Source organism: Balaenoptera acutorostrata, chromosome X (assembly GCF_949987535.1).
Source record: "Balaenoptera acutorostrata chromosome X, mBalAcu1.1, whole genome shotgun sequence".
Lineage (NCBI taxonomy): Eukaryota > Metazoa > Chordata > Mammalia > Artiodactyla > Balaenopteridae > Balaenoptera > Balaenoptera acutorostrata.
Window position 1 is genome coordinate 71,250,349 of NC_080085.1, and position 26,212 is coordinate 71,276,560.

The following is a 26,212-nucleotide window of genomic DNA, read 5'->3' on the forward strand; positions in this document are numbered from 1 at the left end:
TTCATTATTAGTGTATAGAAGTTCAACAGATTTCTGTGTATTAATTTTGTATCCTGCAATTTTACTGAATTCATTGGTGAGCTCTAGTAGTTTTCTGGTAGCGTCTTTAGGATTTTCTATGTGCAGTATCATGTCATGGGCAAACAGCAACAGTTTTACTTCTTCTTTTCCAATTTAGATTCCTTTTATTTCTTTTTCTCCTCTGATTGCCATGGCTAGGACTTTCAAAACTATCAGTACATTGAATAAAATTGGTGAGAGTGGACATTCTTGTCTTATTCCTGATCTTAGAGGATAGAAAGCCCAGAAATGACCCATGCATCTATGGTCAATTAATCTATGACAAAGGAGGCAAGACTATACAATGGAGGAACGATAGTTTCTTCAATAAGTGGTGCTGGGAACACTTGACAGCTACATGTAAAAAAAAATGAAATTAGAACATTCTTTAGCACCATACACAAAAATAATCTCAAAAATGGATTAAAGACCTAAATGTAAGTTCGGATACTATAAAATTCTTAGAGGAAAACATAGGCAGAACACTCTTTGACATAAATTGCAGCAATTTCTTTTTGTTCTGTCTCCTAGAGTAATGGAAATGAAAACAAAAATAAATAAATGGGACCTAATTAAACTCAAAAGCTTTTGCACAGCAAAGGAAACCATAAACAAAACAAAAAGACAACCCACAGAATGGGAGAAAATATCTTCAGATGATGCGACTGACAAGGAATTAATCTCCAAAATTTACAAACAGCTTATGTGGCTCAATATTCAGAAAAAAAAACAAACAAATTAATAAGTGGGCAGAAAACCTAAATAGATATTTCTTCAAAGAGTACATACAGATGGCTAAAAAGCACATGAAAAGATACTTAACATCATTAATTTTATAGAAATGTGAATCAAAGCTACAATTAAATATCACCTCACACCATTCAGAATGGCCATCAGCAAAATGTCTACAAACAATAAATGCTGGAGAGGGTGTGGAGAAAAGGGAAACCACCTACACTGTTGGTGGGAATGTAAATTGGTGCAGCCACTATGGAGGTTCCTTAAGAAAATAAAAATAGAGCTACCATATGATCTAGCAATCCCACTCCTAAGCACATATCCAGAGAAATACTTGGTTCAAAAGGATACACTCACCCCAATGTTCATTGCAGCACTGTTTACAATAGCCAAGACATTGAAGCAACTTAAATGTCCAAGCAACTTAAATGCCCATCAACAGATGAATGGATAAAAAAGATATGGTACATATTTACAATGGAATACTATGCAGCCATTAAAAATGCAATAATGCCATTTGCAGCAACATGGATGGACATGGAGATTATCATACTAAGTGAAGTAAGTTAGACAGAGAAAGGCAAATATCATATGATATTGCTTATATGTGGAATCTAAAAATAAATGACATAAGTGAACTTATTTATAAAACAGAAACAGATTCACAGACTTAGAGAATGAACTTATTATTATCAGGTGGGGAGGGTGGAGGGGAGGAATAGATTGGGAGTTTGGGATTGACATGTACACATTGCTGTATTTAAAACAAATAACCAACCAGGACTTACTGTATAGCACAGGGACCTCTGCTCAGTACTCTGTAATAACCTAAATGGGAAAAGAATTTGAAAAAGAATAGATACATGTATATGTATAACTGAATCACTCTGCTGTGAAGCTGAAACTAACACAACATTGTTAATCAGCTATAATCCAATATAAAATAATTTTTAAAACTCACATGAGAGTTTACCCATGGGGATGTAAAATTGTATGTACTTCAAAACATTAGTCACTCACTTGGAATTTAAAATTTATTTTTAATTTTTTACATGTTGTAGACAAAGATAAAAAATCAAAGTGAGATTTAGAGTGAAAAATAAAGAGAGTAGCTGTCAAATGATCTATAAAGTTGTATCTATCCAGCACAGGTAAATTGTTACATTACCTATGGACTGGGGAAGAGTTTACTTTTTAAAAATATTTCCTTTTTTATTAAAGTATAATTGATTTACAATATTATATTAGTTTCAGTTGTACAACATAAGAATTTATTATATTTACAGATTATACACTATTAAAAAGTATAACAATATAATGGTTACAATTTCCTGTGGTATACTATATATCCTTGTTCCTTATCTATTTTTTCATAGTAGTTGGTATCTCTTAAACTCATACCCCTAATTTGTCCCTCCCTGCTTCCATCTCCACTTTTGTATGCAATATTTTTTTCTATCTCTGTGTGTCAGTTAATATTTTGAAAATACACTCATTTGCATTATTTTTTAGATTCCACGTCTAAGTGATGGTATTTGTCTTTCTTTGTCTGACTTATTTTACCAAGCATAATATTCTGTAGATTCATCCACATTGCAGGAAATGGCAGAATTTCATTCTTTTTTGTGACTGAGTTATATATATATATATATATATATATATATATATATATATATATATTTATTTATTTATTTTTTATATATATTTATATATATATTTATATATATATTGCATCTTCCTTCTTTATACATCCATTTGTTGATGCATATTTGGTTTGCTTCCATATATTAGCTATTGTAACCAGTGTTGCTATGAACATTGGGGTGCATGTATCTTTTCCCATTAGTGTTTTCCTATTTTCCCAGATGTATACAACAGGAGTAGAATTGCTAGATCATATGGTAGTTTTATTTTAAGTTTTTGAGGAAGTTTCACACAGTTTTCCATAGTGACTGCAACAAATTATATTTGCATTCCCACCAACAGTGTACTAGGGAAGTTTTTTCTCCCCATCTGCTCCAACATTGTCATTTGTAGACAGTTTCATGATAGCCATTCTGACAGATGTGAGGTGATACCTTATTGTTGTTTTGATTTGCATTTCTATAATAACTAGTGATGTTGAGCATCTTTTCATTTGCCTTTCAGCCATCTGCATGTCTTTTCTGGGAAGACTGTCTATTCATAACTTCTGCATATTTTTAAATTGGCTTCTTTTTATTTTTATGTTGAGTTTGATGAGCAGTATATTTTGTGGATATTAACCCCTGTTGGTCCTATCACTTGCAAATATTTTCTCCCATTCTCTAGGCTCTTGTTTCATTCTGTCAGTAGTTTCCTTTGCTGTGCAAAAGCTTTTGAATTGACCTAGTTCCCATTTGTTTATTTTTGCTTTTATTTCTTTGCCTTAGTATACAGAGCCAAAAAAAATTTTGCTGTGATTTATGTCAAAGAGAGTTCCGCCTATGTTTTTTTCTAGGAGTTTCATGGTTTCAGGTTTTACATTTAGGTCTTTAATCCATTTTGAGTTTATTTTTGTATATGAGGTGAGGTAATAATCTAACTTCATTGCTTTACATGTAGTTGTCCAATTTGCCCAGCACCACTTGTTAAAGAGACTGTCTTTTACCCATTTCATATTCTTGCCTCCTTTGTAGTAAATTAATTGACTATAAGTATGTGGGTTTTATTCTAGGTTCTCTATTGTGTTCCATTGATCTATGTGTCTGTTTGTTTGTTTTTGTGTGTGTGTGTGCAAGTGCCATGCTGCTTTGATTACCATAGATTTATGGTATAGTCTGAAGTTTAACGAGGGTAATACCTCTAGCTGTGTTCTTTTTTTCTCAGAAATTCTTTGGCATTTTGGTGTCTTCTGTGGTTCCATATTAATTTTAGGATGATTTGTTGTAGTTCTGTGAAAAATGTCATGGGTATTTGATAGGGATTACATTATATCTTTATTTGCTTTGAGTAGTATGGACATTTTAACAGTATTAACTCTTCCAATCCAAGAACGCATTATACCTTTCCATTTCTTTGTATCATTTTCAATTTCCTTCTTCAATGATTTTTTTTTTTTTTTTTTTTTTTTTTTTAGTTTTCAGTGTATAGGCCTTTCATCTCCTTGGATAACTTTATCCCTAGGTATTTTATTCCTTTTGATCTGATTTTAAATTACATTTAAAGAAAATTATTTCCCCTTACTGATAGTTCATTATTAGTGAATAAAAATGCATTTCTATATATTAATCTCATATCTTGCAACTTTGCTTAATTCATTTATTAGTTCTAATAATTTTGGGGTGGAGACTTTAGGTTTTTCTATATAAAATATCTTATCTACAAATAGTGGTAATTTTACCTCTTCCCTTCCAGTTTGGATGCTTTTTATTTCTTTTGATTTTCTGCTGTGGCTAAGACCTCCAATTTTATGTGAAATAAAAGTGGCCTGAGTGGGCATCCTTGTCTTATTCCTGAATTTAGAGGAAAGGCTTTAAGCTTTTCACCATTGAGTATGATGTTGGCTGTGTGTTTGTCATAAATTGCCTTTATTATATTTAGATATACTCCCTCTATAACCATTCATATGAGAGTTCTTATCATTAATTGATATTTAAATTTGCCAAATCCTTTCTTTGCATCTATTGAGAAAATCATGTGATTTTTATCCTTCCTTTTGTTAATTTGGTGTTTCACATTGATTGATTTTGTAATGTGGAACCATTCTTTTGACCCTGGAATATATCCATCTTGACCATGTTGTATGATCCTTTTTATATATTCTTGGATTCAGTTTGCTAACATTATTTTTTAATTTCTGCATTTATATTCATCAATGATATTGGTCTGTAATTTTCCTTTCTTAAAGTGTTTTTATCTGATTTTGATATCAGTGTAATGGTGGTCTCATAGAATGAATTTGGGATTGTTCAATTCTCAATTTTTTGGGAATAGTTTGAGATGGATTGGTATTAGTTCTTTATGTGTTTGGTAGAATTTCCCTGTGAAGCTGTTCAGTCCTGGACTTTGGTTTGCTTGTTTTGGTTGTTGTTGTTCTTGTTGTTCCTGTTGTTACAAATTCAGTGTCACTACTAGTGTTTGGTCTGTTCAAATTGTCTATTTCTTCTTGATTCAGTCTTGGCAAGTTGTATATTTCTAGAAATGTGTCCATTTCTTTTAAGTTGTCCAATTTGTTGACATATTACTGTTTGTAGTAGTCTTACGAATTTTTGTGTATTTTTGGTATTGGTTTTTATTTCTCCTCTTTCATTTCTTATTTTGTTTATTTGGGTCTTCTCTCTTTCATTTTTGGTGAGCTTGGCTAAATGTTTATCAGTTTTGTTTATCTTTACAAAAAAACTCAGTTCTTGATTTCATTGATCTTTTCTATTTATTTCTAATCTCTATTTTACTGTTTCCTCTCTGATCCTTGTTATTTCCATCCTTATGCTGACTTTGGGCTTTGGTTTATCCTCCTCATCTAATTCTTTTAGGTGGTAGGTTAGGTTGTGTACTTGAGATTTTTCTTGTTTCTTGAAGAAGGCCTGTATCACTATAAACTTTCCTTGTAGACTGCTTTTGCTGTGTCATATAGATTTTGGAGTGTTGTTTTTTCATTTTCAATTGTCTCAAGGTATTTTTTACTTACCTCTTTGATTTCCTCATTGACTCATTGGTTTTTTAGTAGCATATTGTTTAGTCTCCACATGTTTATTCTTTTCCAATTTTTCTTTCTGTAGTTGGTTTCTAGTTTCATATCATTGTGGACAGAAAAAAATACTTAATATAATTTCTATCCTATTAAATTTGTTGAGGCTTCTTTTGTGGACTAGCATGTGATCTATCCTAGAAAATGTTCCATGTGTACTCAGCTGTGTGTTCAGCTGTTTGGATATAATGTGCAATAGATATATATTAAGTTTGACTGGTCTATTGTGTCAATTATGACCACTGTTGCCTTATTGATTTTCTGTCTGGATGATCTGTCAGTTAGATTTTCTATTATTTATACCTTCAGACTTAATTCATGTGTCACTTCAGCAACAAACACTGATAATAACGACATTTCCCATTTACTGAGTTCTTAGTTGTACAGGCACAGAATTAAGTGTTTTAGATATACTATCATAACATTTAATCCTCATAACAATCCTCTAAAACAGGTACTAGTATAAAACCTAGTTTGACGGATTAGGAATTTGTTTCTTCAAGAGGTTAAATAACTTGTCCAGAGGTCACATATGTAGTAAGTGGAAGAGTGGAAATGTGAACCAATGTGTATTTCACACCAAAGATGAAGTTGTAATCATTATATGTTATGTCCATTTTAACCACAAAGTATACTACCACTGAGAAAATTTTTTCTTTACATCCTTAATAGATTTCTAACCATGGTAAAATTTACATTAGTCAGACAAATTCTGTTATAAGATCCCATCTTTCTTTTAGCTCTATTTTATTGGAAATATGAATAGGGAATTCAGATATATCAGTCTTTTCTCCTAATGATTTTTTGTTTATGTAAACTTCTATTAATTAAGCTTTATAGAAGCTGTAAAAACAACCCACCAAGAAAAAATGCCTTTAGTTGTTAAGATAAGTAAGTAGTATTTCAATAAGAATACAGACATGTATAATCATATGGATTTTAGATAAGACTATGCATACAATATCATGCTTGTAGATGGTGGAGGCAAGTGTTTGCATCTAGCACTATACAATTATTGGGAAGCCCTTCAACATTAACTTTTACAGAATAGTTCTCCCATACACGTCAATGAACTACTCACCAATGAAATGTGATTTGAGCAGCACTGTGATACAGGGACTCAAATATTTCACCATACTTTCCTCTCTCTGTGATTGATTTTCCAACCAATAATGTTAGCCTTCTGAGGTGGAGCATGTTAAATGCTCCACTGAAAATTACAGCAGGGAAAATATACAGAAATCTGACTTATAACCTCATGTCTGCCATGAACTCATTATTTGCTTTGGAAATGGCATTTAGTTTCTAAACCTCCATTTGTTCTAAATAGGTGGGGAATTTGGACTAGGAAACCCCCAATGTTGTTTTAAATTACAACAGTATTCTTATGAAAAGTGAAAATGCTATAATGAAAAGATCACCAGTTAAATTATCTTTATTTATATTAGCTTATATTAATTGCCAAGTCACATGACTATTATGTAAATATATTTAATATGCACATAATATTTGTATTATATAGCTTAAAAATATTTTCACATAAATGAGCTTTTAAATTCGTGACATCAGCTCTGGAGAAAGAGTATATGAGTCTTTTTTTTTTTTTTACTAAATAACATTATCAACCCAATTTTACAGACAAGAAAATTAACTTGCTCAAGACTACTCTCCTAAAAAAAGCACATTTTTATGCTAGAGTCTAAATTCCATGCTCATTCCACAGTAATAGCTAACATTAAAAGGGTTATTAAATGCTGAACAACATTTTAAGTACTTTAAAAGAATGAGGTCATTTAATCTTCATAACAACCTCAAAGGTAAATATTGTTACTTCCATTCTACAGGTAAGAAACTAATAGATAAAGAAAATGTAATATATATATACACACATGCACACACAGTGGAATACTACTAAGCCTTAAAAAGAAGGAAACCCTGCCATTTGTGACAACTTGGATGAACATAAAGGGCATTATGCTAAGTGAAAAAGCTAGACAGAGAAAGACAAATGCTGTATGTTTTAACTTATATGTAGAATCTTAAAAATAATTTGAACTCATAGAAATAGAAAGTAGAGTGGTTGCCAGGGACTGGGGAGTGGGGAAAATGAAGAGATATTAGTCAAAGGGTACAAGCTTTCAGTAACAAGATAAAGGATTTCTGTGTATCTAATGTACAGCATGGTGATTCTAGTTAATAATACTATATCATATACTTGATTTTACTAATTGTATGAATGTTAAGTGCTCTCAACGCAAAACAAATTTATGTGAGGTGATGGATGTGTTAATTAACTGATTTTGGTAATCATTTTACAATATATACATATATCACTTGTAAACTTTAACTATATACAATTTCATTTGTCAGTTATAACTAAATAAAGCTGGAAAAAAGGGGGAAGGAAAAAAGTATATATTTTTATTAATTCAACAAATATGTTCAGGGTAACTACAATGTGTGAACTCTTGCTTTAGAAATAAAAGATACAGCTCTTTAAAAATAAACTTAGAGTCCTTCCTTTCATAAACCATTTATTTTTTTCAATAGTGCATATATTACACTAGCCAGTTGAATATACAAAAAATAGAGCTTTTGATCCTAATTTTTCTCATAATCACAAAGTCAAAGAGCCTCAAATCTCAAAGCCCAAGGGAAAAAAGATATGAAATCATAATACACATAAAATGTGTGCCAAACAAAACTTTGTTACTCATTCTTACAAACCTCTCTATAATTTTTAATTTATTCACTAATTCATTTAATTTATTCACAAATATTTAACAGTTGCCTACAATGTGTCAATCTTTGGGATAATTGCTGAGATATAATAGTGAACAAGGATGAGGTTGTCCCTGACATCACAGAGGTTACAGTATCATGGCAGAGACAGTTAACAAACATACAAAAATAAATTTTAAAATGTATTCAGTGGGATTAAGAAAACAAGCAAGGTGTAGTGGTGAAAATTAAAAGGAATGCTATTTTGACAAGTAATTAAGGTAGATATATATAACAGGGTTTAGTCAATAAATTGATTTTTGACAAGACCAAGAAGACAATTCAAATGAGGAATAAATGTTTTCCAAAAATGGCACTTGAACAACTGGATTTCCACATACAAAAAGATTAATTTGAAATCCTACCTTACACAAAACACAAACATTAACACAAGATGGATCAAAGACCTAAGTGTAAGAGCTAAAACTATACAACTCTTAGAAGAATACATATAGGTGTAAATCTTCATGACATTGGATGAGGCAATTATTTTTTTTAAGATAAAAAATCAAAAGCAAGAGGAGGAGCCTAAAGATGGCAGAAGAGTAAGACGTGGAGATCACCTTCCTCCCCACAAATACATCAGAAATACATCTACATGTGAAACAACCCCTACAGAACACCTACTGAATGCAGGCAGAAGACCTCCGACCTCCCAAAAGGCAAGAAACTCCCCACATACCTGAGTAGGGCAAAAGAAAAAAGAAAAAACAGAGACAAAAGAATAGGGATGGGACCTGCACCAGTGGGAGGGAGCTGTGAAGGACGAAAGGTTTCCACACACTAGGAAGCCCCTTCACAGGCAGAGACTGTGGGTGGCGTGGAGGGAAAGCTTCAGAGCCATGGAGGAGAGCACAGCAACAGGGGTGCAGAGGGCAAAATGGAGAGATTCCCGCACAGAGGATCAGTGCCGACCAACACTCACCAGCTCAAGAGGCTTGTCTGCTCACCCAATGGGGTGGGTTGGGGCTGGGACCTGAGGCTCGGGCTTTGGAGGTCCAATCCCAGGGAGAAGACTGGGGTTGGCTGCGTGAACACAGCCTGAAGGGGGCTACTGCGTCACAGCTAGTGAGGAGGCAGTCCAGGAAAAAGTCTGGAACTGCCGAAGAGGCAAGAGACTTTTTCTTCCCTCTTTTTTTCCACAGTGCACGAGGAGAGGGGACTAAGAGCACTGCCTACACGAGCTCCAGAGATGGGCGCAAGCCGCGGCTATCAGCGCGAACCCCAGAGATGGGCATGAACTGTTAAGGCTGCTGCTGCAGCTACCAAGAAGCCTGTGTGCAAGCACAGGTCACTATCCACACCTCCCCTCCCTGGAGCCTGTGCAGCCTCTCACTGCCAGGGTCCCATGATCCAGGGACAATTTCCCCGGGAGAACACACAGCATGCCTCAGGCTGTTGCAGCGTCACACTGGCCTCTGCGGCCACAGCCTCGCCCCGCATTCTATACACCTACCTCCCCCCAAACACCCCCCACCGGCCTAAGTGAGCCAGAGCCCACTAATGAGCTGCTACTTTAACCTCCTCCTGTTTGAGGGAAGAACAGACGCCCTCAGGCGACCTACACACAAAGGCAGGGCCAAGACCAAAGCTGAACTCCAGGAGCTGTGCGAACAAAGAAGAGAAAGGGAAATCTCTCCCAGCAGCCTCAGGAGCAGGGGATTAAATCTCCACAATCAACTTGATTTACCCTTCATCTGTGGAATACCTGAATAGACAATGATTCATCCCAAATTGAGGAGGTGGGCTTAGGGAGAAACCATATATTTTTTTCCCTTTTTCTCTTTTTGTGACTTTGTATGTGTAAGCTTCTGTGCCTGACTTTGTCTGTATAGCTTTCCTTTTACCATTTGTCTTGGGTTCAGTCTGTCCTTTTTTTTTTAGTATAGTTTTTAGCACTTGTTATCAATGGTGGATTTCTTTTTGCTTTGGGTGCTATCTCTTTTCTATCTTTGTTTTTAAATTAATTTTTAATTTTTTAATAATTAATTTTTATTTTAATAACCTTATTTTATTTTATTTCATTTTATTTTATTTATATATTTATTTATTTTTCTCTCCCTTTTATTCTGAGCCATGTGGATGACAGGGTCTTGGTGCTCTGGCCGGGTATCAAAGCTTTGCCTCTGAGGTGGGAGAGCCAAGTTGAGGGCATTAGTCCACCAGAGACCTCCCAGCTCCATGTAATATCAACGAAAATCTCGAGAGATGTCCATCTCAACACCAAGACCCAGCTCCAATCAATGACCAGCAAGCTACAGTCCTAGACACCTGATACCAAACAACTAGCAAGACAGGAACACAACCCAATCCATTAGCAGAGAGGCTGCCTAAAATAATAATAAGGCCACAGACACCCCAAAACACAACAGGAGATGTGGACCTTCCCAACAGAAAGCCAAGATCCAGCCTCATCCATCAGAACACAGGCACTAGTCCCCTCCACCAGGAAGCCTACATAACCCACTGAACCAACCTTAGCCACTGGGGGCAGACACCAAAAACAGTGGGAACTATGAATCTGCAGCTTACAAAAAGGAGACCACAAACAAAGTAAGATAAGCAAAATGAGAAGACAGAGAAACACAACAGATGAAAGAGCAAGGTAAAAACCCACCAGACGTAACAAATGAAGAGGAAATACACAGTCAACTGGAAAATGTATTCAGAATAATAATAGTAAACATGATCCAAAATCTTGGTAACAGAATGGAGAAAATACAAGCAACGTTTAACGAGGACCTAGAAGAACTAAAGAGCAAACAAACAATGATGAACAACAAAATAAATGCAACTAAAAATTCTCTAGGAGGAATCAACAGCACAATACGTGAGGCAGAAGAACGGATAAGTGACATGGAAGATAAAAAAGTGGATATAACTACTGGAGAGCAGAATAAAGAAAAAAGAATGAAAAGAATTGAGGACAGTCTCAGACACATCTGTGACAACATTAAATGCACCAACATTCGAATTAAAAGGGTGCCAGAAGAAGAAGAGAAAAAGAAAGGGACTCAGGAAATATTTGAAGAGATTATAGTTGAAAACTTCCCTAATATGGGAAAGGAAATAGTTAATCAAGTCCTGGAAGCACAGAGAGTGCCATACAGGATAAATCCAAGGAGAAACATGCCAAGACACATATTAATCAAACTATCAAAAATTAAATACAAAGAAAAATATTAAAAGCAGCAAGGGAAAAAACCTAATAGCATACAAGGGAATCCCCATAAGGTTAACAGCTGAACTTTCAGCAGAAACTCTGCAAGCCAGAAGGGAGTGGCAGGACATATTTAAAGTGATGAAAGGGAAAACCCTACAATTAAGATTACTCTACCCAGCAAGGATCTCATTCACATTTGACGGAGAAATTAAAACCTTTACAGACAACCAAAAGCTAAGAGAATTCAGCACCACGAAACCAGCTTTAAAACAAATGCTAAAGGAACTTCTCTAGGCAGGAAACACAGGAGAAGGAAAGACCTAAAATAACAACCCAAAAACAATTAAGAAAATGGTAACAGGAACATACATATCAATAATTACCTTAAATAAAAATGGATTAAATGCTCCAAGCAAAAGACATAGACTGGCTGAATGGTCACATAAACAAGACCCATATATATGCTGTCTACAAGAGACCCACTTCAGACCTAAGGATACATACATACTGAAAGTGAGGGGATGGAAAAATATATTCCATGCAAATGGAAATCAAAAGAAAGCTGGAGTAGCAATTATCATATTAGTCAAAATAGACTTTAAAACAAAGATTATTACAAGAAACAATGAAGGACACTACATAATGATCAAGGTATTAATCCAAGAAAAACATATAACAATTGTAAATATTTATGCACTGACCATAGGAGCACCTCAATACATAATGCAAATACTAACAGCCATAAAAGGGGAAATCAACAAAACAAAATCAGAGTAGGTGACTTTAACACCCCACTTTCACCAAAGTACAGATCATCCAAAATGAAAATAAATAAGGAAACACAAGCTTTAAATGATACATTAAACAAGATGGACTTAATTGATATTCATGGGACATTCCACCCAAAAACAACAGAATACACTTTTTTCTCAAGTGCTTATGGCACATTCTCCAGAATAGATCATATCTTGGGTCACAAATCAAGCCTTGGTAAACTTAAAAAAATTGAAATCGTATAAGTATCTTTTCTGACTACAATGCTATAAGATTAGATATAAATTGCAGGAAAATATCTGTAAAAAATAAAACAAATGGAGGTTAAACAACACACTACTTAATAACCAAGAGATCACTGAAGAAATCAGAGAGGAAATCAAAAAATACCTAGAAACAAATGACAATGTAAACACGATGACCCAAAACCTATGGGATGCAGCAAAAGCAGTTCTATGAGGGAAGTTTATAGCAATGCAATCCTACCTTAAGAAACAAGAAAAATCTCAAATAAACAACCTAACCTTACACCTGAAGCAATTAGAGAAAGAAGAACAAAATCCCCAAAGTTAGCAGAAGGAAAGAAATCATAAAGATCAGATCAGAAATAAATAAAAAAAGATATGAAGGAAACAATAGCAATGATCAATACAACTAAAAGCTGGATCTTTGAGAAGATAAACAAAATTGATAAACCATTAGACAGATTCATCAAGCAAAAAAGGGAGAAGACTCAAATCAATAGAATTAGAAGTGAAGAAGGAGAAGTAACAACTGGCACTGCAGAAATACAAAGGATCATGAGAGATTAATACAAGAAAATATATGCCAATAAAATGGGCAACCTGGAAGAAATGGACAAATCCTTAGAAAATCACAACCTTCTGAGACTGAACCAAGAAGAAATAGAAAATATGAACAGACCAATCACAAACACTGAAATTGAAACTGTGATTAAAAATCTTCCAAGAAACAAAAGACCAGGACCAGATGGCTTTACAAGTGAATTCTATCAAACATTTAGAGAAGAGCTAGCACCTATCCTCAAACTCTTCCAAAATATAGCAGGTGGTGGAACACTCCCCAGTTCATTCTACAAGGCCACAATCACCCTGATACCAAAACCAGAGAAAGATGTCACAGAAAAAAGAAAACTACAGGCCAATATCACTGATGAACATAGATGCAAAATTCGCCATCAAAATACAAGCAAACAGAATCCAACAGCACAATTAAAAGGATCATACACCATGATCAAGTGGAGTTTATCCCAGGAATGCAAGGATACTTCAATATACGCAGATCAATCAATGCGATACACCATATTAAAAAATAGAAGGAGAAAAACCTTATGATCATCTCAATTGATGCAGAAAAAGCTTTCAACAAAATTCATCACCCATTTATGATAAAAACCCTCCAGAAAGTAGGCATAGATGGAAATTACGTCAACATAATAAAGGCCATATATGAGAAACCCACAGCCAACATCATCCTCAATGGTGAAAAACTGAAAACATTTCCACTAAGATCAGGAACAAGACAAGGTTGCCTGCTCTCACCACTATTATTCAACAATGTTTTGGAAGTTTTTGCCACAGCAATCAGAGAAGAAAAAGAAATAAAAGGAATCTAAAGTAGAAAAGAAGAAGTTAAGCTGTCACTGTTTGCAGATGACATGATACTACACATAGAGAATCCTAAATATGGTACCAGAAAACTACTAGAGCTAATCAATGAATTTGGTAAAGTAAGAGGATACAAAATTAATGCACAGAACTCTCTTGCATGCCTATACACTAATGATGAAATATCTGAAAGTGAAATTAAGAAAACACTCCCATTTACCATTGCAACACAAAGAATAAAATATCTAGGAATAAACCTACATAAGGAGAAAAAAGACCTGTATGCAGAAAACTATAAGACACCGATGAAGGGAATTAAAAATTATACATATAGATGAAGAGATATACCATGTTCTTGGATTGGAAGAATCAACATTGTTGAAATGACTCTATTACTCAAAGTGATCTGCAGATTCAATGCAATCCCTATCAAACTACCACTAGCATTTTTCACAGAACTAGAACAAAAACTTTCACAATTTGTATGGAAACACAAAAGAACCCAAATAACAAAAGCAATGTTGAGAAAGAAATGTGGAGCTGGAGGAATTGGGCTCTGTGACTTCAGACTATACTACAAAGCTACAGTAATCAAGACAGTATGGTACTGGCACAAAAACAGAAATACACATCAATGAAACAGGATAGAAAGCCCAGAGATAAACCCATGCACATATGGTCACCTTATCTTTGATAAAGGAGGCAATAATGTAAAATGGAGAAAAGACAGCCTCTTCAATAATTGGTGCTGTTAAACTGGACAGCTACATGTAAAAAATGAAATTAGAGTACTCCCTAACACCATACACAAAAAGAAACTCAAAATGGATTAAAGACCTAAACGTAAGGACAGATGCTATCAAACTTTTAGAAGATAACATAGGCAGAACACTCTATGACATAAATCACAGCAAGATCCTTTTTGACCCACCTCCTAGAGAAATGGAAATAAAAACAAAAATAAACAAATGGGACCTAATGAAACTTAAAAGCTTTTGCACAGCAAAGGAAACCATAAACAAGAAGAAAAGACCACCCTCAGAATGGGAGAAAATATTTGCAATCGAAGCAACTGATAAAGGATTAATCTCCAAAATATACAAGCAGCTCATGCCGCTCAATATCAAAAAAACAAAAAACCCAAACCAAAGACACGCAGAAGACCTAAATAGACATTTCTCCAAAGAAGATATAAAGATTGCCAACAAACAAATGAAAGAATGCTTAACAACATTAATGATTAGAGAAATGCAAATCAAAATTACAATGAGATATCATCTCACACAAGTCACAATGCCCATCATCAAAAATCTAGAAAAAATTAAGGCTGGAGAGGGTGTGGAGAAAAGTTAATCCTCTTGCACTTTTGGTGGGAATGTAAATTGATACAGCCACTATGGAGAACAGTATGGAGGTTCCTTCAAAAACTTAAACATAGAACTACCATACGACCCAGCAATCCCACTACTGGGCATATACTCTGAGAAAACCAAAATTCAAAAAGAGTCATGTACCAAAATGTTCATTGCAGCTCTATTTACAATAGCCAGGACATGGAAGCAACCTCAGTGTCCATCAACAGATGTTTGGATAAAGAAGATGTGGCACATATATACAATGGAATATTACTCAGCCATCAAAAAGAATGAAACTGAGTTACTTGTAGTGAGGTGGATGGACCTAAAGACTGTCATGCAGAGTGAAGTAAGTCAGAAAGAGAAAAACAAATACCGTATGCTAACACATATATATTGAATCTAAAAAAAAAAAAAAAAAGAAAATGGTCAGAAGAACGTAGGGGCAAGACAGGAATAAAGATGCAGACCTATTAGAGAATGGACTTGAGGATACGGGGAGGGGGAAGGCTAAGCTGGGATAAGGTGAGAGAGTGGCATGGACATATATACACTACCAAACATAAAAGAGATAGCTAGTGGGAAGCAGCCGCATAGCACAGGGAGATGAGCTAGGTGGTTTGTGACCACCTAGAGGGGTGGGATAGGGAGGGTGGGAGGGAGGGAGATGCAAGAGGTAAGAGATATGGGGACATATGTATATGTATAACTGATTCACTTTGTTATAAAGTAGAAACTGACGCACCATTGTAAAGCAATTATACTCAAATAAAGATGTTTAAAAATAAATATATAAAATAAACAAATAAATAAATAACAACAACAGCAAAGTCAGAAATAGAAATTAAATGCCGTATGCTAACACATATATATGGAATCCAAAAAAAAAAAATTTTTCATGAAGAATCTAGGAGCAAGACGGGAATAAAGATGCAGACCTACCAGAGAATAGACTTGAGGACACAGGGAGCGTGAATGGTAAGCTGGGACAAAGTGAGAGAGTGGCATGGACATATATACACTACCAAATGTAAAATAGATAGCTAGTGGGAAGCAGCCGCATAGCACAGGGAGATTAGCTCCATGCTTTGTTACCACCTAGAGGGGTGGGTGGGAGGGAGAGAAACGCAAGAGGGAAGAGATATGGGGATATATGTATATGTATAGCTGATTCACTTTGTTATAAGGCAGAAACTAACACACCATTGTAAAGCAATTATACTCCAATAAAGATGTTAAAAAAAAAGAAAAAAAAGAGGATAACATAAAAAAAAGCAAAAGCAAAAGTAACAAAGAAAGATAAATAGAATTTCATCAAAATTTAAAATTTTGTACTCCAAATCATACCATGAGTTTAAATGACAGCCAATCTCATGGGAGAAAATATTTGCAAATCAAATATCTGATTAGATAATTGTATATAGAATAGATAAAGAACACTTACAGTTCAATAATAAATGGTTGATAAGCAATTAAATGACAATTTAAATTGGGGAAATAATTTGAACAGATGTTTTTTCAGTGAAGGTATACAAATTGTCAATAAGCACCTGAAGAGATACTCATCATCATTAATGATTAGGGAAATGCAAATCTAATCTACAGTGAGAAACTATGCACATGCCCTAGAATGACCAACATCAAAAATACAGGCAGCAACAAGTGTTAGATTAGATGTGGAGAATTGGAACATTTATGCATTGCTTATAGGAATGTGAAATGTAAAGTCACTTTGAAAAACAGTCTGGCAGTTCCTCACAATTTAAACATAGAGCTATCATGTAGCCAATTAATTGTACTTCTAGATATATACCAAAATAATTGGAAACATGTCTACAGAAAAACTTTCACATGAATGCTCATAGGAGCATTATTCTAAGGGTCACAACTTGGAAAGTATCCAATGTCCATCACCTGACCAATGGATAAACAAAATGTGATTAATCCATGTTATGGAACATTATTAATCCTTAAAAAGAATGAAATACTGATACATGCTGCAACATGGATGAACATTGAAAATATTGTGATAAGTGAAAGAAGCTAGAAAAATAGGGCATTTCATGATGATAGTTATATAAAATATCCAGAAAAGTAAAATCTATAAGCATAAATTATTTTAGTGGTTTTCAATTATTAGCTGAGAATAAGAGGAAATGGAAAATAATTGCTAATAGATACAGGGTTTTGTGGGGGATGATGAAAACATTCTGAAATAGATAGTGGTGATGGTGGAACAATTTAGAATCTTCTAAAAACCACAGAATTTTACACTTTACAAGTGTTAATTTTATGGCATATGAATTACACCTAAATAAATCTGGTATTTAAATAATATCAAAAGAGAGAGAGAGAATATTACCATAGCTGTGACCCACAGATCATATAACACACTTGCAACAACCACTGCTACTACTGCCAATGTTGTTTTTTGACACCCATGAAATTGGTGATTAGCCACTGAAAATCTGAGTCCAACAACTGGAATTGCTTCTCAGTCTTTACACATCCATGATTTTGTTTGCCAGCATATATATGGTAATAGGAAGAAGCATCTATCTCCTTTCTGCCTTCCTATTTTCACAAGATTGCTTGTAATTGGTGAAACCAAATTCTCCTCAGGAGTAAAAGAAAAGAAATCTAAGGTATGTAGCTTTCTGTTTTGTTTTGGTCTGCTTTCCAAACTCTGCACTACAGGAAGCTAAGGGCAGATTATTAGTTGAGTGATCCAGTACTAAGTAACTCACCATAGAATACTTCTCCCAAAATATGGCATTTAAGCTACAACATCAATAATAAGGGACCACGCATTAGCCAAGTAAAAATCCAGGGGAAGCATTATAGGTAGTGGGAGTAACGCGTATGAGAATCCTGAATTGAGAGACTACTTGTCTTCTTGAGTTCAGAAAGAAAGGCTTTCTATCTCTGTCTCTTTTTATGTTACCATACAAAGATATTATATAGTTATTGACTATATACCACACAATGTACATTTCATATCTTTGACTCATTTATTTTGCAGCTGGAAGTTTGTACCTCTTAATATCCCTCACCTATTTCTTTCCTCCTTCCACCGCCCTCCACTCTGGAAACCACCTGTTGGTTCTCTGTATCTATAACTCTGCTTCTATTTTGTTATATTTGTTCATTTGTTTTGTTTTTAGATTCCACATGTAAGTGAAATAATACAGTATTTGTCTTTCTCTGTTTGACTTATTTCACTTAGCATATTACCCACTAGTCCTATCCATCCATGTTGTTGCAAATGGCAAGATTTCATTCTTTTATATGGCCCAGTAATATTAATATTCATATATATATATATATATATATATATATAACACATCTTTATATATAAAGAAGATATGATGTATCTTCTTTATTTATAAAGATATATATATATATATATATATATATATATATATATATATATATATATATATATATCACAACTTCTTTAGCCATTCATTGAATTATGGACACTTGGGATGCTTCCATATCTTGGCTATTGTAAATAATGCTGCAATGTACATAGGGATGCATATATCCTTTCTAAATAGTGTTTTTGTTTTCTTCACATAAGTACCCAGGGGAGAAATTTCTGGATCATATGGTAGTTCTATTTTTAATTTTTTGAGGAATCTCTATTGTTTTCCATGGTGGCTGCACCAATTTACATTCCTACTAACAGTGCACAAGGATTCCCTTTTCTTCACATCCTTGCCAACACTTGCTTTTTTTTGGCTTTTTGATAATAGCCACTCTGACAGATGTGAGGTGATATCTTATTGTACTTTTGATTTGTATTTCCCTGATGATTAATGATGTTGAGCATCTTTACATGTGCCTGTTGGTCATCTGAATGTCTTCTTTGGAAAAATTTTATTCAGGTCTCCTGCAGATATTTTAATTGGGTTGTTTGCCTTTTTGATGTTGAGTTATTTGAGTTTTTTTGTTTTGACTATTAACCCTTTTTCAGATACACTATTTGCAAGTATCTTTTTCCATACAGTAGATGTCCTTTTTGTTTTATTAATATTTTCCTTAGCTGTACAACAGGATTTTAGCTTTATATTTTCCCATTTGTTTATTTTTGCTTTTATTTCCTTTGCCTTAGGAGATATATCCAAATATATATTACTAAGATCATTGTCAGAGTGCATACTGCCTATGTTTTCTTCTAGAAGTTTTTTTTTTTAATTATTATTATTTTTTAAACATCTTTATTGAAGTATAATTGCTTCACAATGGTGTGTTAGTTTCTGCTTTATAACAAAGTGAATCAGCTACACATATACACACGTTCCCACATCTCCTCCCTCCCGCATCTCCCTTCCTCCCACCTTCCCCATCCCACCCGCCCAGGCAGTCACAAAGCACCAAGCTGATCTCCCTGTGCTATGTGGCTGCTTCCCACTAGCTATCTATTTTACATTTGGTAGTGTATATATGTCCAAGCCACTCTCTCACCCTGTCACATCTCACCCCTCCCCCTCCCCATATCCTCAAGTCCATTCTTTACTAGGTCTGTGTCTTTATACCCATCTTGACACTAGGTTCTTCAAGACCTTTTTTGTTTCCCTTAGATTCCATATATATGTGTTAGCATACTGTATTTGTTTTTCTCTTTCTGACTTACTTCACTCTGTATGACAGACTCTAACTCCATCCACCTCATTACAAATACCTCCATTTCATTTCTTTTTATGGCTGAGTAATATTCCATTGTATATATGTGCCACATCTTCTTTATCCATTCATCCGATGATGGACACTTAGGTTGCTTCCATATCCTGGCTATTGTAAATAGAGCTGCAATGAACATTTTGGTACATGACTCTTTTTGAATTATGGTTTTCTCAGGCTATATGCCCAGTAGTGGGATTGCTGGGTCATATGGTAGTTCTATTTTTAGTTTTTTAAGGAACCTCCATACTGTTCTCCATAGTGGCTGTATCAATTTACATTCCCACCAACAGTGCAAGAGTGTTCCCTTTTCTCCACACCCTCTCCAGCATTTACTGTTTTTAGATTTTTTGATGATGGCCATTCTGACCGGTGTGAGATGATACCTCATTGTAGTTTTGATTTGCATTTCTCTAATGATTAATGATGTTGAGCATTCTTTCATGTGTTTGTTGGCCATCTGTATATCTTCTTTGGATAAATTTCTATTTAAGTCTTCTGCCCATTTTTGGATTGGGTTGTTTGTTTTTTTGTTATTGAGCTGCATGAGCCGCTTGTAAATCTTGGAGATTAATCCTTTGTCAGTTGCTTCATTTGCAAATATTTTGTCCCATTCTGAGGGTTGTCTTTTGGTCTTGTTTATGGTTTCCTTTGCTGTGCAAAAGCTTTTAAGTTTCATTAGGTCCCATTTGTTTATTTGTGTTTTTATTTCCATTTCTCCAGGAGGTGGGTCAAAAAGGATCTTGCTGTGATGTATGTCATAGAGTGTTCTGCCTATGTTTTCCTCTAAGAGTTTGATAGTGTCTGGCTTTACACTTAGGTCTTTAATCCATTTTTAGTTTATTTTTGTGTATGGTGTCAGGGAGTGTTCTAATTTCATACTTTTACATGTATCTGTCCAATTTTCCCAGCACCACTTGTTGAAGAGGCTGTCTTTTCTCCACTGTATATGCTTGCCTCCTTTATCAGTTTCTTTATTTATTTTCATTTTGGATGATCTGTCCATTGGTGAAAGTGGGGTGTTAAAGTCCCCTACTATGATTGTGTTACTGTCTATTTCCCCTTTTATGGCTGTTAGTATTTGCCTTATGTATTGAGGTGCTCCTATGTTGGGTGCATAAATATTTACAATTGTTATACCTTCCTCTTGAATCAATCCCTTGATCATTATATAGTGTCCTTCTTTGTCTCTTGTAATAGTCTTTATTTTAAAGTCTATTTTGTCTGATATGAGAATTGCTACTCCAGCTTTCTTTTGATTTCCATTTGCATGGAATATCTTTTTCCATCCCCTCACTTTCAGTCTGTTAGTGTCTCTAGGTCTGAAGTGGGTCTCTTGTAGACAGCATATATATGGGTCTTGTTTTTGTATCCATTCAGCCAGTCTGTGTGTTTTGGTGGTAGAATTTAATCCATTTACATTTAAGGTAATTATCGATATGTATGTTCCTATTCCCATTTTCTTAAATATTTTGGGTTTGTTATTGTAGGTGTTTTCCTTCTCTTGTGTTTCTTGCCTAGAGAAGTTCCTTTAGCATTTGTTGTAAAGCTGACTTGGTGGTGCTGAACTCTCTCAGCTTTTGCTTGTCTGTAAAGCTTTTAATTTCTCCATCAAATCTGAATGAGATCCTTGCTGGGTAGAGTAATCTTGGTTGTAGGTTTTTCTCCTTCATGACTTTAAGTATATCCTGCCACTCCCTTCTGGCTTGCAGAGTTTCTGCTGAAAGATCAGCTGTTAACCTTATGGGGATTCCCTTGTGTGTTATTTGTTGTTTTTTCCTTGCTGCTTTTAATATGTTTTCTTTATATTTAATTTTTGATAGTTTGATTAATATGTGTCTTGGTGTGTTTCTCCTTGGATTTATCCTGTATGGGACTCTCTGTGCTTCCAGGACTTGATTAACTATTTCCTTTCCCATATTAGGGAAGTTTTCAACTATAATCTCTTCAAATATTTTCTCAGTCCCTTTCTTTTTCTCTTCTTCTTCTGGGACCCCTATAATTCGAATGTTGGTGCGTTTAATGTTGTCCCAGAGGTCTCTGAGACTGTCCTCAGTTCTTTTCATTCTTTTTTCTTTATTCTGTTCCGCAGCAGTGAATTCCACCATTCTGTCTTCCAGGTCACTTATCCGTTCTTCTGCCTCAGTTATTCTGCTGTTGATCCCGTCTAGAGTATTTTTAATTTCATTTATTGTGTTTTTCATCATTGCTTGGTTCCTCTTTAGTTCTTCTACATCCTTGTTAAGTGTTTCTTGCATTTTGTCTATTCTATTTCCAAGATTTTGGGTCATCTTTACTATCATTTTTCTGAATTCTTTTTCAGGTAGACTGCCTATTTCCTCTTCATTTGTTAGGTCTGGTGTGTTTTGACCCTGCTCCTTCACCTGCTGTGTGGTTTTTTGTCTTCTCATTTTGCTTATCTTACTGTGTTTGGGGTCTCCTTTTCACAGGCTGCAGGTTCGTAGTTCCCGTTTTTTTTGGTATCTGTCCCCAGTGGCTAAGGTTGGTTCAGTGGGCTGTGTAAGCTTCCTGGTGGAGGGGACTAGTGTCTGTGTTCTGGTGGATGAGGTTGGATCTTGTCTTTCTGGTGGGCACGTCCACGTCTTGTGGTGTGTTTTGGGGTGTCTGTGGCCTTATTATGTTTTTAGGCAGCCTCTCTGCTAATGGATGGGGTTGTGTTCCTGTCTTGCTAGTTGTTTGGTATCAGGTGTCCAGCACTGTAGCTTGCTGGTCATTGAGTGAAGCTGGGTCTTGATGTTGAGATGGAGATCTCTGAGATATTTTCGCCGTTTGGTATTACGTGGAGCTGGGAGGTTTCTTGTGGACCAGTGTCCTGAAGTTGTCTCTCCTACCTCAGAGGCACAGCCCTGATGCCTGGCTGGAGCACCAAGAGCCTTTCATCCACATGGCTCAGAATGAAAGGGAGAAAAAAATAGAAAGAAAGAAAGAAAGAGGATAAAATAAAATAAAATAAAGCTATTATAATAAAAAATAAGAAAAAAATTTTTAATAATAAATGTATTCAGAAAAAATTTTTTTTTAATTTTAAAAAATAGATTTATTAATATTTTACAGTAAAAAATAAGAAAAAAATTAAGAAAAAATTTATTAAGAATTTTTTTTAATTTTTTATAATAAAAAATATGAAAACACTTATTAAATTTTTTTTTAATTTCTAAAAATAGAAAATAAGGAAAAAATTATTAAGAAAACATTTATTAGGAAAAACAATTTTTTAAGTAAAAAAAAACACAGACGGACCTAACCCTAGGAGTAATGGTGAAAGCAAAGCTATACAGACAAAGTCTCACCCAGAAGCATACACATATACACTCACAAAAAAAGGAAAAGGGGAAAAATTAATATATCCTGCTCCCAAAGTCCACCTCTTGAATTTGGGATGATTCGTTGTCTATTCAGGCATTCAACAGATGCAGGCACATCAAGTTGTTTGTGGATCTTTAATCCGCTGCTTCTGAGGCTGCTGGGAGAGATTTCCCTTTCTCTTCTTTGTTTGTACAGCTCCTGGGGTTCAGCTTTGGATTTGGACCCGCCTCTGCATGTAGGTCGCCTGAGGGCGTCTGTTCCCCACCCAGACAGGACGGGGTTAAAGGAGCAGCTGCTTCGGGGGCTCTGGCTCACTCAGGCGGGGGGAGGTAGGGGTACGGATGCAGGGCGAGCCTGCAGCGGCAGAGGCCAGCGTGACGTTGCAGCAGCCTGAGGCGCGCCATGCGTTCTCCCGGGGAAGTTGTCCCTGGATCACGGGACCCTGGCAGTGGCGAGCTGCACAGGCTCCCGGGAGGGGCGGTGTGGAGAGTGACCTGTGCTTGCACACAGGCTTCTTGGTGGCGGCAGCAGAAGCCTTAGCGTCTCCTGCCCGTCTCTGGGGTCCGCGCTGATAACCGTGGCTCGCGCCCGTCTCTGGGGTCTGTGCTGTTAGCCGCGGCTCGCGCCCGCCTCTTGGGTCCGCGCTGATAGCCACGGCTCGCGACCGTCTCTGAAGTTTGTTTAGGCAGCACTCTGAATCCCCTCTCCTTGTGCACCACGAATCAAAGAGGCAAGAAAAATTCTCTTGCCTCTTCGGCAGCTGCAGACTTTTTCCTGGACTCCCTCCCGGCTAGCACCGAAGCCCAAGCCTCAGCTCCCAGCCCCCGCCTGCCCCTGCGGGTGAGCAAACAAGCCTCTCGGGCTGGTGAGTGCTGCTCGGCGCCAAGCCTCTGTGTGGGAATCTCTCCTTTTTTCCCTCTGCGCCCCTGTTGCTGTGGGATCTGCACTGATAGCCGCGGCTCGTGCCCGTCTCTGGAGTTCGTTTAGGCAGTGCTCTGAATCCCCTCTCCTTGCGTGCCATGAAACAAAGCTGCAAGAAAAAGTCTCTTGCCTCTTCGGCAGCTGCAGAATTTTTCCCGGACTCCCTCCTGGCTAGCACCGAATCCTGAGCCTCAGCTCCCAGCCCCCGCCTGCCCCGGCAGCTGAGCAGACAAGCCTCTCGGGCTGGTGAGTGCTACTCAGCACCGATCCTCCGTGTGGGAATCTCTCCGCTTTACCCTCTGCACCCCTGTGGCTGAAATCTCCTCCATGGCTCCGAAGCTTCCCCCCTCCGCCACCTGCAGTCTCTGCCCACGAAGGGGCTTCCTAGTGTGTGGAGACCTTTCCTCCTTCACAGCTCCCTCCCACTGGTGCAGGTTCCGTCCCTATTCTTTTGTCTCTGTTATTTCTTTTTTCTTTTGCCCTACCCAAGTACGTGGGGAGTTTCTTCCCTTTTGGGAGGTCTGACGTCTTCTGCCAGTGTTCAGTGGGTGTTCTGTAGGAGCAGTTCCACGTGTAGATGTATTTCTACTGTATCTTTGGGAAGGAAGGTGATATCCGCGTCTTACTCTTCCGCCATCTTCCTTCTAGAAGTTTTATGGTTTCACGTCTTATATTTAATTCTTCAATCCATTTTGTATTTACTTTTGTGAATGATGTGAAAGAGTTGTCCAGTTTGATTCTTCTGCATGTAGCTGTTTAGTTTTCCTAACACCATTTATTGAAGGTTTATTGAGGCTGTCTTTTCCCCATGGTATATTCTTGCCTCCTTTGTTGTAGATTAATTAACTATATAAGTGTGGGTTCATTTCTGGGCCTCTATTCTGTTCCATTGATATATGTGTCTGTTTTTGTGCCAGTACTATATGGCTTTGATTACTTTAGCTTTGTAAATAGTAGAGTTTAAAATGTGGGAGTATGATACCTCCAGCTTTGTTCTTCTTCTCAAGATTGTTTTGACTACTCAGGGTCTTTTGTGTTTCCACACAAATTATAGAATACTTTGTTCTAGTTCTGTGAAAAATGCCATTTGTATTTTGATAGGGATTGCATTGAATCTGTAGATTACCTGAGGTACCATGGTCATTTTAATGATAATAATTCTTCCAATTTAGGAACACAGAATATCTTTCCATCTGTTTCTTTCACCTGTTTCACAGATTTCTGAGTAAAAGTCTTTTACCTCCATAGTTAGGTTTATCCCTAGGTTTTTTGTTTTTCTTGCAATTGTAAATGGGATTGTTTTCTTAATTTCTCTTTCTGATAGTTTGTAGTTGGATAGAAATGCAGTCCATTTCTCTATACTAATTTTGCCTCCTTCAAATTACCAAATTCATTGATAAGCTCTAGTAATTTTTTGGTGGTGTCTTGAGGATTTTCTATGCATAGTATTTTTTTTAACATCTTTATTGGAGTATAATTGCTTTACAATGGTGTGTTACTTTCTGCTTTATAACAAAGTGAATCAGTTATACATATACATATGTCTCCATATCACTTCCCTCTTGCATCTTCTTTCCTCCCACCCTCCCTATCCCACCCCTCTAGGTGGCCACAAAGCACCCAGCTGATCTCCCTGTGCTATGCGGCTGCTTCCCACTAGCTATCTCTTTTACGTTTGGTAGTGTATATATGTCCATGGCACTCTCTCACTTTGTCCCAGCTTACCCTTCCCCCTCTCCGTGTCCTCAAGTCCATTCTCTAATAGGTCTGCATCTTTATTCCTGTCTTGCCCCTAGGTTCTTCTGACCATTTTCTTTTCTTTTCTTTTTTTTTCTTTTTTTTTTAGCTTCCATATATATGTGTTAGCCCACAGTATTTGTTTTTCTCTTTCTAACTTCACTCTGTATGACAGTCTCTAGGTCTATCCACCTCACTACAAATAACTCAGTTTCATTCCTTTTGATGGCTGAGTAATATTCCATTGTATATATGTGCCACATCTTCTTTATCCATTCATCTGTTGATGGACACTTAGGTTGCTTCCAGGTCCTGGCTATTGTAAATAGAACTG